This window comes from Gossypium arboreum, chromosome 1 (assembly GCF_025698485.1).
Source record: "Gossypium arboreum isolate Shixiya-1 chromosome 1, ASM2569848v2, whole genome shotgun sequence".
NCBI classification, from domain to species: Eukaryota; Viridiplantae; Streptophyta; class Magnoliopsida; order Malvales; family Malvaceae; genus Gossypium; species Gossypium arboreum.
Window position 1 is genome coordinate 9,860,057 of NC_069070.1, and position 17,900 is coordinate 9,877,956.

A 17,900-nucleotide genomic window follows, 5' to 3' on the forward strand; every position below is an offset into this window, starting at 1 on the left:
GCGAAGTATGTCTGAGCTAGCTATGTGGATCTTGTGAAGGAAGGAATTCTGAACTGACCTGTGGTGGTAAGATTCATGAATATGAGGCGAGTTTCGCGATTGAGCCAGATGCTAATGGTATTGTCTCTACCGAATCTGAGCGCAGATGTTCGCTTTGAGGATGGCCTCGGGGATGAGCTAAGGGTGCTCATAGCTCATGAAAGAGAGCGCGATTTTCTTGACCGATAGAAAAGGCTAAGATAGCCAAGAGGTGAAGCAAGTTGACGAGGAACCGTGACGAGGATCGAAATCGATTCGGAGAGATCTTGGACCAACTAGTCTTTAAACCGAATGTTAAGAGAGCTAGGATGGAAGAACCAATTCGAGCGGTTCCAAAGTGAATCTTGTTAGACCACAAGCTTGTGGAGATTGTGGTAGAATGCATCTAGGGAATGTTGGAAACGTTAAGGGCTTATCTTCGTTGTGGATCAAAGGAACATAAGATCGGGATTGTCCTAAGAGACTAGCTCAGCTCAGTGGTTGAACAAAGGGTCAGCAACCCGTGCAAACAAATAGCGAGGTGGACCGTCATCAGATTGAGAGGTCATGGCCGAGGTCGCGGTGGCAATGGCCATGGACGTGGGGCACCTAGCAAGTGGTACTATTAACACCGAGGCTCGTCGGCCGACTTTGGTATATCTTTGCTTGTCGCCATGAGGAGGGTGACGACCGACGTCATAATCGTAATGCGTTTTTATTTTTAGCATGCCGATATCTTGTCTTGGTGGATGTTGGATCTACTCATTCCTATGTTGCATGTGCCATATCTCGGTCGTTGAGTGTGCACTTTGAGGAGATTGTGAGTGGGGTATCTGTACTAAGTCCTTTGGGTCACTCGGTTAGGGTAGACAAACTGTATAGGGACGTACCTTTAGAAACTCAAGGTAAGATTTTCCCTGGAGATCGATGGAGTTACCGTCGGAGAGTTTGATCTCATTTGGGAATGGATGGCTTGTTAAGCATAACGCGACTCTGGATTGTGCCGCTAAACGAATGGTGTTAAGGACCACAAAGGATGAGGAAGTTATGGTGATAGGTGAGCGAAGGGATTATTTGTCCAATGTGGTGTCGGCATTAAGAGCCGAAAAGTGGATTCGGAAAGGTTGTGAGGTCTATTTGACATTTGTAAGTCAGTCAGAAGAAGAAGGACTGACAGTGGATAAAGTTAGGACCGTAAAGGAGTTCCAATATGTTTTTCCGGAGGAGCTTCCAAGATTACCTCCGAACCAAGAAATTGAGTTTGGAATAGATTTGTTGCCTGGAACGGCGCCAGTGTCTATCGCACCGTATAGAATGGCACCGAATGAGTTGGTGGAGCTAAAGGCACAAATTCAAGAGTTGTTGGATAGGGGCTTCATTAGGCCAAGCGTGTCTCTATGAGGAGCACCGGTGCTATTCGTGAAGAAGAAGGATGGTACAATGCGAATGTGCATTGATCGAGGGATGGGCGATTCAAATTTTGATCGAAGTTGGGGGCATGCAGTGGTCCGGTTTCCTCTGAATTGACAAGAAAGAGGGATGCTACATCTTGGGGCATCGACAAAATACCCTTGATCTTCCAACGCATACCGAGGTCAAAGGGTCCTTGAGAAATTTGTGCAGAGAAGTTCATACTATGATATCTGGGACACTTATTCTTATCTCATTTTGTATCTTAGCAAATTTACTATCTTGATTACCCTATTCATTTTGAGTTTTGTTCTCAAATAAAATTTCATTTTGTCTAATGCGACAACCATTGTCGAGTGTTTTTCATTTAAATGATGATTAATGGACTAATAATATTTACAAAAGAGTTTTGCATATTACTCTGAAAAGCTTCTAAATGATACAAGAACCTGAAACGGGACTAATTGGTTTGAATTACCCAAATTTAAGGGTTAGAAATGTTAGAGGAAGAATAGCCCAGATTGTGATTATTCTTGGGGTTTTCTGCCAGAGGTACCAGTCAAAGGAAAGGCAGAATAATACGTTGATGAACGAGTAATACCAAATTAGGCAAAAAAAATTCAAAAACTGACATTTTCATTCATACATCATTCATAACACATCTAATTAGGAGCATTTGATTCATTTCAATCACAGCATCCTAGTTATTTGATTCATTCATAACACGTTTAAGTAAGAGCATTTGATTCATTTCAATCATACCATCCTAATTATTTGACACATTCATCACATCTAGTTAGGAGCATTTGATTCGACCATAACATCCTAATCATTTAACATAAGTCTAGATACATGGTACTGATTCTACAGGTCATATCCCTAAAATTAGTAAGTTCACAAGCTTTAACCCCTAGCAAGTAGGGTAACAAGTCAAGATCGCAGATCTTGTCTCCCGGGTTACAAGTGGAATGATCGAAGACGGCGAATCTCGCCTCCCTAACCAAGAGTGGAACAGATCTAAGCCACCATCCTATCTCCCTAGCAAGAGTGGAGTAGGTTTGGAGATTGCAGATCTTATCTCCCTGAAGTTGCAGTGGAACAGATCGAGGACAGTGATTTTGTCTCCCTAAGCAGTAGTGGAGCAAATCAAAGATGACGGGCTTTAACCCTCTAAGCAGTAGGGTAACAAGCCGTATTTATAGATCCTAACCCCCCCTAAGTAGTAGGAAAACAGATCGAAGATGACGAGCCTTAACCCCCTAAGCAGTAGGGTAACAAGTTGAATTGCAGATCTTATCTCCCTAAGCAGTAGTGAAGCAGATCAAAAACGAAGAACCTTAAACTCCCTAAGCAGTAGGGTAACAAGTTGAATTGCAGATCTTATCTCCCTAAGCAGTAGTGGAGCATATCGAAGACGAAGAACCTTAAATCCTTAAGCAGTAGGGTAACAGGTTGAATTACAGATCTTATCTCCCTAAGCAGTAGGGAAGCAGATCGAAGACAAAGGGCCTTAACCCCTTAAGCAGTAGGGTAACAGGCTAATTTACAGATCTTAACCCCCTAAGCAATAGGGAAACAGATCGAAGATGATGGGCTTTAACCCTCTAAGTAGTAGGGTAACAAGCTAAATTTACGAGCTTTAACCCCCTAAGCAGTAAGTGGAACAGATCGTAGACGACGAATCTCGCTTTCTTGAAGTAGCAGTGAAGCAGATTCGAGCCACCAAGCCTTAAGCAGTAGGGTAATAGGCTGAAAATTACACATCTGGCCCCCTTGGAGTTGCAGTGGAGCTGATCGAATTAGCGAATCTTATCTCTCTGAAGTTGCAATAGAGCAGATTAAAGCCATTACCATCTCCTTGAAATTACATTGGAGCAAACCATAGAATTAATTCCAATACCCCTAAAGATGCAGTGGGATGGAGCAAGACTATTAGAAGAAAAGAAGCACCAAGAAGCCAAGATCCAGTTAGACTAGGCAAAATTGGCTATTTCAAGGTCTTTGCTCCATTCTCATTACACGAGAATGAGCAAAGAAGGGCAACTGTAATAGCCAATATTGGCCTAAAAAGAACCCAAACCAAAAATAGTCCAATACATGGCCCAAAATTAAAACAAAACATAATTAAAACCCAATACCCAGATTTTAGCCCAAAATAAATCCAATAGGCCTAAAACTAACCCTAGCCCAACTACCCAAATTGTTTCAGCAACCCTAGCCTCTCTCTTCAGCCGCCGCTCACCCCACACATGCCAACCACCGCGCGTGCTACCTCGGTCACCACACCCCTGAACGTCGCCTTTTCCACGCGTTGCATAGTGCCTGCAATGAAAGCAAATACAAAGACAAAAGGAAGCACGCGAATGATGGGGAAAAAGATAAACAAAAGAGCAAGTGACAAAAATGGAACCAAAACAATAGAAGAAATAAAATATTGTACTCCGTTCGGTTATAAGAGCAAGAAAAATGAAAGCAAACGGGGAGGAGATTACACACTCTACGCTCACTGAATACACAATACGGATACAGAATCTAAAATTTTCAAAAAAAACAGGATTTCCAAAAGGTGATCTTCTTTAGCTTTTTTAATTGTTCCCTTCTTTTTATTTATTTTTCCAGCAGTTATCTTCATCATTTTTGCATGTGGAAACACAAAAGAAAAAAAGAGTTAGATTATATCTTTCGAAGCGGTTTTAGCCTCTGTTCACTTCGTTGAGAATAAAGTTGAAAGAGGAAGTTAAAGGTATTATTCATCAAGCCTCAAGATGGCATCAGTGAGGTCCCTAATATCTCTAAAACACCGAGATAAGGGCAAGGGTCTGAGGCTGTTGAATGTTTCGATTTTCAACATTTTCTTTTTTCTCTTGAACAAATAATTTGAGATTTAATATTTTTTTTCTAAAAAAAATAAAATAATTTGGCTTACCAGATTTTCCCCGAGTGGAGCCTTCGATGGTAAGATCTGGATATTGTTCATGCGTCATCGGCTACCAAATAAAATGGTGGTTCAATGGCTGCAAATATGAACTCAACATTTTGATTTTGGGGACTGCATATTAGGGTGAAGGAACGGCTGCATTTAGGGAAGGAAAAAAGGGTAAAAAAAGGGGTTCTAAAAAACTTATTGAAGAAACGGTGTCGTCTGCCAGCAAAGGGGGTCCGCGCATTGACCCAAAATATGAACCGGATATGCGCCATTTTGTATGCAAGGGAAATTTGCGCGTTCAATCCTTTGCATTTGCATGCTTTGCTTTGCTTTGCTCTTCAAAGTGGCTTACTGTTTTGATTGCATTCTCATTTAAATTCATGACGCAGTGAGGTGACTTAGACTTGGGAAGATTTGCAATATTAATCCCTGTATATTTAGGCATGTTATGCATTGATTTATTTTATGACCATTTTATTTACAAATTATCCATTTCATCTTGATGCATTTTTAATTGAATCTTATATTTGTATAATCAGTTGAGTTAGAATACATTTAATATGTGTATGCTTTAATTTATGTTAATAACTCTGTATGTTGCATTTGTATAATTATTTTAGAATATTCTTTTGACATTGTGTATCCTATTTCTTTAAATATTTTTTTATGTATTGGTATGTTAATCATTGGTTTAAGTTTTCTATAATAACTGTTATTTTGCATGTTGTAATATTTTTTTGTATTATATTTTTTAATAAGTGTTGTTAATATATTTATATACATGAATTATATATTTCTTAATTTATGTTTAATTCAAAGTCTTTATGTTTTATATATATATATATATATATATTTGGTTACTCATATAGCTTTGCTTTATTTTTTATATACATTATTAATTTTGATTTTTTTAAAATAATTATACCCAATGTTTATAAAGATTTCATAAATTGATTTTGTATATTATTTTATATCATATATTGTTATACCTTCATACATAATATATTATTTAAATTATCTTGTGAATTATAAATTTTAACTAAATTTGTGTTTTAAATATTTTATACATAATTTGATTTGAACTTTATAATAACTATTTCAACAAATATATATCCCAAGTTTTATGTAAATGTGTCAACTTATATATATGCTATATAATTCTTCATTTTTATGCACATTTTGTACATCATTTTGTTTTGTGTTATAACTATGCATGATACTTTATATTAATTATTCATTTTCCATGCTTAAAAGTTTTGTTTTTTAATGATTCTTAAACAAGGTTATTTGTATTTTGAGTATATTGTTTCATATGTTTTTTACAATGTATTAAATATTTCATCAACTTTAAAATGAGTAAACATGTTTTTAAATGAATTTCTAAATTTTTGTTATTCAATGTTTCGAAATAAGACAATATCTAGTGTTTGGGGAATTTGGGAGAGTTGTGCTCAATCGTACTGGGTATGACTTTCCCGAAGAACCAAATATTTAGATAATCTCTTTTATAATTTTTCAAAAGTTGAAAATTGATCACATCTTAAAGGTATAAGGGATCATATCCAATCGTACTGGGTATGAAACCGCATATCTTTGGAACGAGAGATTTTCAATCACCAACTTGAACTATTTAAACATTTTTATATATTTCAAAAAATCTTTTCCTTTAAATTTTTTATAAGGACAATATTTAATCGATTTGGTACCAATTTTGGGCGTAGTGAGGGTGCTAATCCTTCCTCATGCGTAACTGACTCCCGAATCCATTTTCTATAAAGCTCGTAGACCAAAATCGTTGTTTTAGTAAATCAAAAAATGTTTTATTAAAATAACCAAATTCTTAGGTGATCCGATCACATCAAAACAAAAGATCGGTGGCGACTTCATTTTCGCTTTCCAAAAAGTCGATCCATCATTTTTAAATATTAAAAAATGGTTTCGACAGACAGTATCTGATATAAGTAACAATTAATTAATATTATTTTTCTGAAACTTTAACATAAAAACCATTTTTAAACATCAGAAGAGGCCCACGAGCCACGTCCCCTCCCTTAATTTGGTCAACCTATATTCATATTAAATTAAATTAAATATCAGTTAATTTCAGGTTGAAAAAATCATAGTTAAAAACAATATCTGTACATATTAAAAAAAAAAAAACCTGTATTTGGAGAGCCAGACATGTAAAAAGACAGCAACTAGAACCCTGCTGAACTCTGCTCCTGTACATGCCCTATTCCCTCCACCAAATGGTATGAATTTCTTTGCCATTGTATTGCGCCCAATATTCTACATTAATATTATATATTTAATTTTTATATTATATAAATTTATGGACAATGCTAGAAATGTTATGCTAAGGGACCGAAATAAAATTAAAAGTTCCAGAAGGCTAAAAGCATCAATTTTGTATTCAGGTTGGATGAAAATTAGAATTTAAAATCTTATTTTTTGAATTTAATATTTTTTATCTTTAACACTTTCGACTTTAAATATACAACAAACCTTCCTATTTGAAAGTTATAACTTGGCTTAGAACAAATTTATAAGATATATTAGTATACAATTTATTATGATACTTACTATTACTAACCCATAACTCGAATGGGTTCGGATTGAATTTTACACAGTTTACATATCGAGCTTGTACATTGAGCTCACGTGTCGAGCTCGCATGACAGTAAGTATTCGTAGGAGTGGAACTTACACCCTCTCATTAGATCACATGTGAGATCGCACATGGAACCGTACGATATGGGTCCATACGTCACACATATAGGTAAATCCCTATCGTATAAACATGCGTTAAGTCTAGAGTAAGGTATGTGTTGGCATACAGAGAAACACTCGATACAGTTATAAATAAAGATTATTATTGTTATACCTTCCACCTCCAAGGGTTGAAGGCAAGAGGATCTTCATAGGTATTAGGATCAAGATGATGGACAGCGGGAATAATCAATAAAATCCAACCTTTTGGTATGGTATACCCTGCAATTTATAATTTAAAGGGAATAACTTATGTTAGAATGATGTAATTTTTAAACATCAATAAGATAATGTTATATCATCAATTTTTAAAGACATATAAATATTATTCTACACTCAATCACATAAGATATCATCTCTAATTTAATTTAATTTAATTTTATTAAAATAATAAAAAATTGGAGGAAAATGTTGAAACTATATGAAAAAAAACATAACCAAAAACATTGAAACTATATGCAGGTTCGAAGTTTGGAGACAATACTGTTGGGATGGACAGTTATAGACCCCTAACATGGGCTGTGAAACGAATATGAAGAATAAAAAAAATAATAAAAAATCATAAGCATAAAAATTTAGGGAAAAAACACTAGTAAAAGATTGAAATTTGAAAATTATAACCACCATAGGTGATTTTATCAAATTCTGAAATTTGATTAAAGATAACAAATAGAAATAGAAAATTAAAATTTAAAAGAAAAAGAAAAGAATATTACTTACATAAAAATTAAAAGAATTAAAAAATTGACTACATAAAAATAAAACACGATTTAAAAGTAAAGAAATAAAAGATGATTAAATTTATAAAGAAAAACTAAAAATAGTTTTAAAATTATAGAAGAAGAAAACATGTTTGTTTATTTATTAAATTTTTAATTTGTTAAGTAATTTAATTAAAGTTACATTAAATTAAATTAAAAAAATAATAAATATGAAAGAGTGTAAAATAAAATTTATATTTTTAAAATTAATGATGTGACATTATATTATTGGTACTTAAAATTTATATATTCTAAGATTCTCCTAATATAATTTATATCTTAATTTAAATTAAGAAGTATTAATGATCCTTTAATTAGTAATGAATAAATGGTTGAATTTTGTTTTTGGTTCAAATTTCACAATTTTTTTTTTAAAACACATGTTTTTTCTGGTACAAAGTGAGGGAGGGGGGAATTACATGGATCGAGTGCAAACCTTGATCATTAAGGTGTCAGCAATAAAAATCATAGACGAAGAGTAGAAGAATATAAAACATAATTTAACCACTAAATAATGATATTATTATTTAAAAAAAGAAGAAGAAAAGAAATAGAGAAAGTAGGTACCGTCAACGGGAATGTCAGCTATGGTTCTTCTGAAGATCCCAGGAAGGAAATTGCCTAACCTAAGTGTCTCGTTAATGACCTAATAATATAGTAATAAAATTAAATACAATGTAATTAATTAAGAGAAATTAGAGAAGTAATTTGGTGGCATAACTCACGTAATGAGTAAAAGTCATGGATTTGTAATCATCCCAAGAAACTCCAGATTTGGCATCTTCTCTCTTCTTCACAATTCTCTCATGCTCCTCCTAATCAACCAATTCATTTTACTTAATTTGTTTCATAATCAATTAAAATTTTAATTATTTCAAAATTAAATTGTTTAGTGATTTAATTAACTTATCCAATAATACTTAAAAAAAAAAACAATTCTGTAAAATACACAACACAAAAAACTATTCGGGCAAATAAACTTAATGTGGATGGATCGATTAAGAAGGGAAAAAGTTAATTTTCACTTTATGAAACACTACCTTAAATTTGAATTGTAGGAGAATATTTTCAAATATTTTATTTTAAGAATTATTAATAATTAATTAGAATATATTAAAATTAAAATATTAATATTAAAGGCGCTGAATTTATAATAAAGAAAAAACTAAAACTTAATTTTCCTTTTCCTTCTTTGTTATGGGTATTTTCAAGTATTTATTTGCTATGTTTTTTAATTTTATTTTTATAAATTAATTTATTAATATTATTTATTAAAATAAACTATTTAAAGAAAATTTAATTCTAAATTTTGTCATCAAATCATTCAAAATTAATGTTGCATGAACGATAAAAATATCAAGAGGCCTTTATATTAGAAGTCAAATTGCCTTTTGCCTCGTCTATTCAAAAATAGACAAACTAGTCTTTGTAGATTAAGTTAAAGAGCTAATTACTAGTCTTTTCTATTAAAATTTTTATCAATTTGTACTGTTAAAAACTGGTTGGTTGATGAAATAACCAAACAGTAACATGTGACGTGTCATGTGTACATAAGATGATGTATAGGGACCAATACTTAATAATAAGAAATAGATAAAATTTTTAACAAAAAAATCGATTAACTCTTGGATCTAATATATATAAATTAATTTATCTATTTTTATATAAAAGAGTACAATACAATTTTACTTTTAATATAAGGTCTCCATCGTATTTTTCTCAAGATGTAATAAAAAAATTAAAAGTTAGATGACAAGGTATAGGGTGGTATTATTATGTCTACTGTTAGTGAAGTAATACAAAAATGAAATTCCAAATGACATATGTGTTTAAGGTGCAGTAAAATAATTAGAAAAAAAACTAGAAAAACATTTTAAATTTGTTTGGAGAATGATTATATATGGTTATTAAAGCAAGTAAATACATACAGTTAAATGTTGCAATGCTGATGGGTTGTCCAATAGATACTTAGCAGCCAAAGTGGTAGTTGGGGCAATAGTCTCTATGGTGGCAATGAGGAGTCCAAATAAGGCGTGGGAGACGAATTGTTTGGTCAAGCCTGCTTCATTTCCCATGTCTCCCACCATTTTCTCCAGCAAATCTCCTTTATCTGTTGGATACAAATTCATTCTCTCTTCTAGCACCCCACTAGTCAGCTTCAATGCTTTCTCTTTCTTCTGCATACAGAAATACTCATTAACATGTTAAAATTTAACTTCACAACTTATACAGAATAAAAGAAAGCATTGCGTCTATATCTTTTATAAATGGGTTAATATATATTGAGTTATCTAAACTTAACAACTTATATTTGGTACTTAAATTTTTTTGGACCTACATATTTGAATTTGGAAATCGTAAGTCAATTTGATACTTTTTTTAAGTACCAGATTAACATCATTAAAATATGTTGATGTGGCATTAACGACCAATAATATGGTGACACGTGATAGTCTCACATTTTGACACGTGGCAAAAAAATTATAATTTTTATAAATATTATATTTTTGCCGAATGTCAAAATGTGAGGCCGTCACATATCACTATACTATTAGTTATTAATGTCATCTCAACCTATTTTAATAGTATTATCAGGTATCCCTAAAAGAAATACCAAATTAGTTTATGATTTTTTAAGTTCAAGCACCAATTAGATCTAAAAATAAGTTTAGGTTTTAAATAAGTATAAGTTTTATGAAGTTGCCATGCATATTTATGATTATTTATTCATGGGTGACCATGACAAAGACTTACACATAGAAAGTACGCATGAAGTTCGCCTTGTATAGATATGTTTACCTTTAAACATTTGTAGAAAGTGGTCCCAGGAAAATATACAGGAAATGTCATAAGTCCTTGCAAGATGTCGCTCAAATCATGACCTAAATTTTCTTCTGGTACACAGCTCATCAGAATCTTTGAGGCCATGTTAAATAATATCTGAAAATCAGAAATGTTACATTAATCAACTGCTAATATATATTAAATATTAAAAGAAAATTAAAACATTGGTTTATATAAACTTAAAAGAGTTTACTTACAGAAGCAGTTTGGTGTTTAAGATCAACCTGAGGCAGCTTGCTCCAGTCCTGCAATTCATGGTTTATAACATCCTCAAACTGAGACAAGAGCTTGTGTTTCACAGGCTCATGTCCGAAGTGACTGAGGATGACGCGCCTGAAATACTTGTGGAAGTCGCCACTTACGTTTTACATGTCGTCTTGGTTAACCAACTTGGCCACTGAATCCATGTAATATAGTTCGACAAGTTTGTCCTCTTGTTGCAGCACGAAATAGTTGAAATCTGGATCTAATGATACCACCACTGGTCTCCCTGCTAAACTCGTCTTGAACAATGAACCATACCTAAAATTCCACATATATATTTTAAGACACGATATTGTCAATACAAGGAGGAGACCCTCTAAAATTCCACATGTGGGTTTGTGTGGTTACCTTTTCATTCTTTGAGCGACAAAAGGATGGATGTCAATGGAGTTGGAAGTGACAAAAAAACTAAGGGTCTCTCCTAAAAGTGGGAGTCCCATGGAACCTGGAGGGAGTTTGCCGTTGCATTTAGGGTTCCTCCACCTGTGAATCCAGTTCCCCAAACTTGCACCAAACAAAGAGATGATTGAAAACCAAAAATACCACCACCACTGCTCCATTTTCTTTTTCCTAGACAAGGGAAGCAAAAAACAAAGATAGATATCTAACACAATTTCTTGCTGCTTAATATATTAATTAAATAGGTCGTTGTCTGTTGGATGTTAATAAATGTGATTAAGGATAGGGTTTTTTAGATTAATTTTTCAATAACTCATTTTGGATAGAAAAATAGGCCAAACCTAATTCAATTTAAAAAGGTTATTCTGGGTGCAACTCAGTCCATATTTGATTTTTTATATTAATTTTTATTTAAAATAATTTTTAAATATATATATATCCACTAAATGCATTATAAAAACGTTAGAGTAAAAGTTTTCAAATGCATTAAAAAAGTATTTATATTAAAAATACTACTATAAATATAATAAATATTTTATTGTATTAAATATAATTTTAAAATTTTATATTTTGACTTGAGTTATTTAGTGGGTAAATTTTTTTCAGGTGTTGGATAATGTGTTTGATTATTATTAGGTTAGTGATTTAATATAAATATATATAATTATTATTTAACATATATAATTAATTTTTATAACATAATATATTCGGGCTAGACGAGGCTTGGGTAAATAAAACTTATCCAAGGCTTGGTCCATATAGAAAACGAATTTTAAATTTTACCCACCCATTTTTTGAAGAAGCCTTCAAGCTTGGACGAATGACCTGGCCTATACGTAAGGCTTATTCCTAATGTCACATGCCTATATAGTTTTACCTAGACCTGTGTAATAGGCTAATTTTGGCCTGGGCCCCAAAAAAATAATAACCAAAGTCAAAGGATGCAATTGGTCAAAAACAAGCCAAAAAGGACCAAATTGAAAGAAAATCATTAAATTGTGGCCAAATAAAAAAGATGGAGAAAGCCAATGAGTTATCAAAATTTGCTGACTTGGTAAAAGGCTAAAAATAGGAAGATTTGATTTTTATTTTTATTATTTTATTTTATTATTAAATTAGTTAGGCTATTTTTAATAAACCCTATATATATAAATAGAGGTATTTTGTTTTTTGAAAGGGGGGACTTGGATGAATTACTTTGGGATTCCTACTTCAATTTGGAATTGGATTATTCTCTCTTTTCCTATTTCCATTGGAATTGAATTATTTTCTTTTCTCTTTCAATTACATGGGAATTTTGTCTATTTCATTTCAATTTCTTTGTTTTTTCTAAATTCATCCAATTGCTTTTAGCCCTTCCGTTTTTTTATTGTTTTGCAATTAAGTTTTCATTATCTTTTTTGCCCTAAAATTGATTTTGATGGCATTTTGGGTCCACCTTGAAGTTCTGTGTTTTGGAGGGTGGGGATTATTTCCCTTTTGGTCCCTCCTTGTCATTCGCATGTTCAAATTGATCATTTCGTTTTATTTATTTTTGATTCGCCCAAAATTTTGTTTTAAGGTTCGATTTAATCTTTTTTTATTTTCGCTATTTTATTATCAAATTAACTATTTAATATATTATTGCTATTATTATTATGTTTCTATTTATGTTTATTTTATTATTCTAATACTATTATTATTTATGTAGCGCCCCAATTTTCGGGAATTCTGTGAATGTTGACAAAATTTCATGCTTTGATTTTGTCATTTGTGAGTGAAATTATGAAATAGGACCTATGTGAAAATGTTTGAAAATGCTATAGGCTAAATTGAAGTGGCCAAATAAATAGGAGCGCAAAATAGGAGGATTTGCATGATAAACCTCCCTTTTTACATGAAGTGGCCAACCATCATGTTGTTGTAGACAAAATGTGCACTTGATATCCATAATTTATGGTACAAATTGATACAAATTGATAATAGGTTAGGTAAATGTTTCATGATAATAGGTTAGGTAAATGTTCCATGATAATAGGTTAGGTAAATGTTCCATGATAATGGGTTAGGTAAATGTTTCATGATAATGGGTTAGGTAAATGTTTCATGATAAGAATTTCATGTCTTTTGTATTAAAGAATTAAATGGATGAAATATGAAGTTTTATTAAAGAAAAAGGGGTGAAAAGAACAAAGTTTTGTCCATCTTTGTTCATCATAGCTGAAAGTTAGAGAAGAGAAAGGAGAGGAGAAAGCTCTTGAGTATTTGGTCATTAGGAGGAGGAAAATTGAAGGTAAGTTCTTGGTACCTTGCTTCTATTTTGAGGTTCATGAGTTCTTCTTGATTCTACCTTAACTCTTGAAGTATATTTTGATTTTTAGTTGTGTTGTGAGCATTTAGTCATGAATTAAAATGGAGGAAATGGTTGTTGTTTCATGTTCTTTTGATGAAAAATGGAAGATAGGTGAAGTTGAGCCAAACAAATGAACATGCATGTGCCTTAGATGCTAAAAGGAAAAATCGGCTAACATGTTGTGCTTTAAAATGATGAAATGGAGATTATACTTAAGTAAAATCATAGATATCTGATGATTGATTGGTGATATACATGTTTAAATAACATGCATGCAAGTTAGGTGTGAAAGAGTGATTTGGTAATAAATTTGCTTGGGACAGCAGCAGTAACGTGACTTTGGAAAATCACCATAAATTGTGGGAGATGAATTAGAAGCTGAATAAATGATGTAATTAAAGCTTATTGAGTCTAGCTTCTAATGAAATAAACAAGAACATATTTTGAATTCTGTACAATGAGAAATTTGATTCGTAATGAAGGGTGGTCAGATTAGTCAAACAGTGAAACATGGGAAACTTTGAGAAAATTCTGGTATTGATTGGCTAAACCAAAAATTCTGAAAATTTTATGGATAGAAGATATATGAGTCTATTTTCAGGGAAAATTAATGGAACTTGATTTGGAGTTTCGTAGCTCCAGTTATAAATGATTTAGTGACTATTGCTCAGGAAGACAGCTTGCAGTGAAATTATGATTATGTGGTAAACATTGACAAAAATTTGTTAATGAGTTGCTTATTGATTTCTTATAAGCTTACTATAATCTGTAGGTGTGGTTGGCCGAATATTGTAAGGGATTAATACGTAGTTTGTATTTGAATAGTTAGATTAACGTGTTAGTAATCCAATTGTAGGCGGTTCGTGTGTGGATCTCACAAGATATCGTCAAGAAATTGTGTAACCGACACCTCTCATAGACTAGATTGGCAAAAGTCGAAAAGTCGAAATGCCAAAAAAGTCAAGATTTTGGGAATTTGCGAGTGTCTGACGCAGTAAGATAGTTGGGTTTGTATATTTGGTAATCTAAAGTAATAAACTGCAGACGCTGCGATTTAGTACATTTTGATAATTTGGGCTTAATGGGCCAAAGATCGGGTTCATGGGCCAACGGCCCAATTAATAAGTATGCTTGTGAGTGTTCGATAGTACGTAAATAGTTAGGATATGAATGAAAACCCTAAAAGTAGCTAAATTATTATAATACCCCTAAGTGTGGAAAATTACTGTTATACTCCTAGGTGCAAAATTACCGTTATACCCCTAGGTGCAAAATTACCGTTATACCCTTTGGGTTAATTTTGACTGAAAAGCATGACGATCTGATTCTGTATGATGTATGCCATGATTATATATCTGCTTGCATGGGGACATGGGTTATATTATGGAGGAAGCGTTACGGTGGCTATGCCACAAATATTCGATCCGGTGGCTCGCCACAAATATCTCGATCCGGTGGCTCGCCACATATATCTGCTCGTGGCCCCGCCACGATTATTCAGATCTGGTGACTCGTCACATTATTCGCTCGCAGCCATGCTGCAAATTACGTGGTGTAGCGGTTGGGTGGGTCGAGTAGTCTCCCACATGGTGTAACGCTTGTACGGGGTGTTATGGATGAATCTGGGTTGGGTTTCGCATAAACATGTAATATCTGCTACGTTACGCTATGGGCCTATGGGCTTTATTCTCAATTCATTCAGGCTAAGGCCAACTTATTATTTTTCGTGGTTTGAGCTGATATAGGCTATGGTTGGGTTAATTTACACACCGAGTTTCCCAAACTCACCCTTTTATTTTTATCCACGCACTAATCCCCAACCATAGTGGGCTTGAGTCGTGAGGGAATTGAGTGGCCACCCATTCGAAAGTTTGATTTTCTTCCGTGAACTGGACATCCTTTTAATTATGTTTGAGGTTTTGGGCTTTTAAATGTAATAAGGCCGCTTATTTATTTTTGATGGTTTTTAATATGTATTACTAAGATAGGTAATACTTATTTTAACTGTTGAAATTGGATAGCTTTAGTAGCGCTTTCAAAAACAACAGTTGATTTCAAAATAACACGACAACAAGCAAAGCTTCCGCAATGAAAGTATTTTCCAAAATTAATCACTTTTCCTAAAAATGACTTAATCAAATCGGTTTCTTAGAAATATCCATGACGTTAAGGTATGGCAATGGCGGTATGCATGTCTAGGATTGGATCCGAAGGGAGCTTAGTACTTAAGCAGTCCGATGGACTCACCACCTCTTTTCCGGTTTCCTACTTGGTGCACATCTTCCATTCACTTTAACCCTTAATGAATTAATCTTTTGAACATCAAATACGATTTTTTGGACTTAGAATGGAATTTTTTTTTTTACGTTTTTGATGTGGCATGCCGGATCCGACCATAACTTCTGGGCCGGGTTTGGGGTGCTACATTTAGTGGTATTAGAGCCTAGGTTGCAACAACTCGGCTGTGGAATGGGTTTACAAAAATAAAGATTTTCAAAAACAAAAATTTTATAAAGAATGCGAAAAACTCGATTTTTAAAATTTAGATCTTTAGAAGGTGGCATTCTGAATCTCTGGCCCAAGCCTGTAAGTATTACTCTGAACTCTTCTGAATATTTTTCTGAATTATCTATCTGTACTGAAACCCTACTAGGATACTCTAGATAGGATGATACTGAAACCATAGAACAATTTGATAAGAGACTGAAACTGTAGCTAGACTTCGATTATGCGAAAACAAACTCTGAATTACTATCTGATTCATAAAACATCTGTAATAAACACTGGAATATTAATTGATGCATAAAAATTTGTAATCAAGATAAATCGATATGAGTACGAGAGCTACTCGGGGAAGAGGCCGTGGTCGAGGCCGAGGTAGTACTCAAGCTGGATCTTCGTCTTCTGAACACATACCCACTGGAGTAGCACGACCACCACCGACGGATGAGAATGGGTCGTATGATAGGGCCGCCGAGGATGATGCCCTGTCACAGGCAATGCTTCATGTTCTGAAAAGGGTTGCCAGAGCAAGTTCGGGCAACGAAATTCAGGGATCTATTTCTGAATGACTTCGGGACTAATGGAACAGAGATCTTTAAGGGCGTGTCTGGTATAGCCCCGAATGTGGCGGAATATTGGTTGGAGGCCACAGAACGGATTATGGATAACTTGGACTGCTCTGAGGAGATTGTGAGTGGGGTACCTGTACTAAGTCCCTTGGGTCACTCGGTTAGGGTAGACAAACTGTATAGAAATGTACCCTTAGAAACTCAAGGCAAGGTTTTTCCTGGAGATCTGATGGAGTTACTGTTCAAAGAGTTTGACCTCATTCTGGGAATGGATTGGCTTGTTAAGCATAAGGTGACTCTGGATTGTGCTGCTAAACGAATGGTGTTAAGAACTACAAAGTATGAGGAGGTTATGGTGATAGGTGAGAGAAGGGATTATTTGTCCAATGTGGTGTCGACATTAAGAGTCGAAAAGTGGATTCGGAAAGGTTGTGAGGCCTAATTGGTATTTGTAAGTCAGTCGGAAGAGGAGGGACTGACAGTGGATAAGGTTAGGACCATAAAGGAGTTTCAAGATGTTTTTCCGGAGAAGCTTCCAAGATTGCCTCCGAATCGAGAAGTTAAGTTTGGAATAGACTTGTTGCCTGGAATGGCGCCTGTGTCTATCACACCGTATAGGATGGCACCGAAGGAGTTAGTAGAGTTAAATGCTCAAATTCAAGAGTTGTTGGATAGGGGCTTTATTAGGCCAAGCGTGTCTCCATGGGGAGTACCGGTGCTATTCGTGAAAAAGAAGGATGGTAATACGGATGTGCATTGATTATCGCCAGTTGAACAAACTGACGATTAAGAATAAGTATCCACTGCCAAGGATTGATGATCTGTTCGACCAGCTTAGAGGAGCTTCTGTATTTTCCAAGATCGACCTTCGATCTGGATATCATCAGTTAAGGGTCAAGGAGGCAGATATCCATAAGACGGCATTCAGGACTCAGTATGGTCATTACGAGTTTCTGGTTATGCCATTTGGACTGACGAACGCTCCTGCAGCGTTTATGGATCTGATGAATCATGTTTTCCAACCATTTTTAGATCAATTCGTAGTCGTCTTTATTGATGATATCCTGGTATATTCTGAAACTGAAATGAAACATGATGAGCATCTC

The 17,900-nt window shown here is 34.0% G+C and overlaps 1 long non-coding RNA gene and 1 pseudogene across 1 annotated transcript; both read right to left on the reverse strand.

Moving 5' to 3' along the window:
• Positions 1–2,155: 2,155 nt before the first annotated feature.
• Positions 2,156–4,634, reverse strand: LOC108480786 (uncharacterized). Its single transcript, XR_001870685.2, has 2 exons — positions 4,355–4,634; positions 2,156–3,750 (listed from the first exon to the last, which is right to left on the reverse strand). It is a non-coding gene; the product is annotated as an uncharacterized LOC108480786 (long non-coding RNA).
• A 1,515-nt stretch (positions 4,635–6,149) lies between these two features.
• LOC108481276 (beta-amyrin 16-alpha-hydroxylase CYP87D16-like) lies at positions 6,150–11,709 on the reverse strand (annotated as a pseudogene).
• Between the last annotated feature and the right edge of the window lie 6,191 nt (positions 11,710–17,900).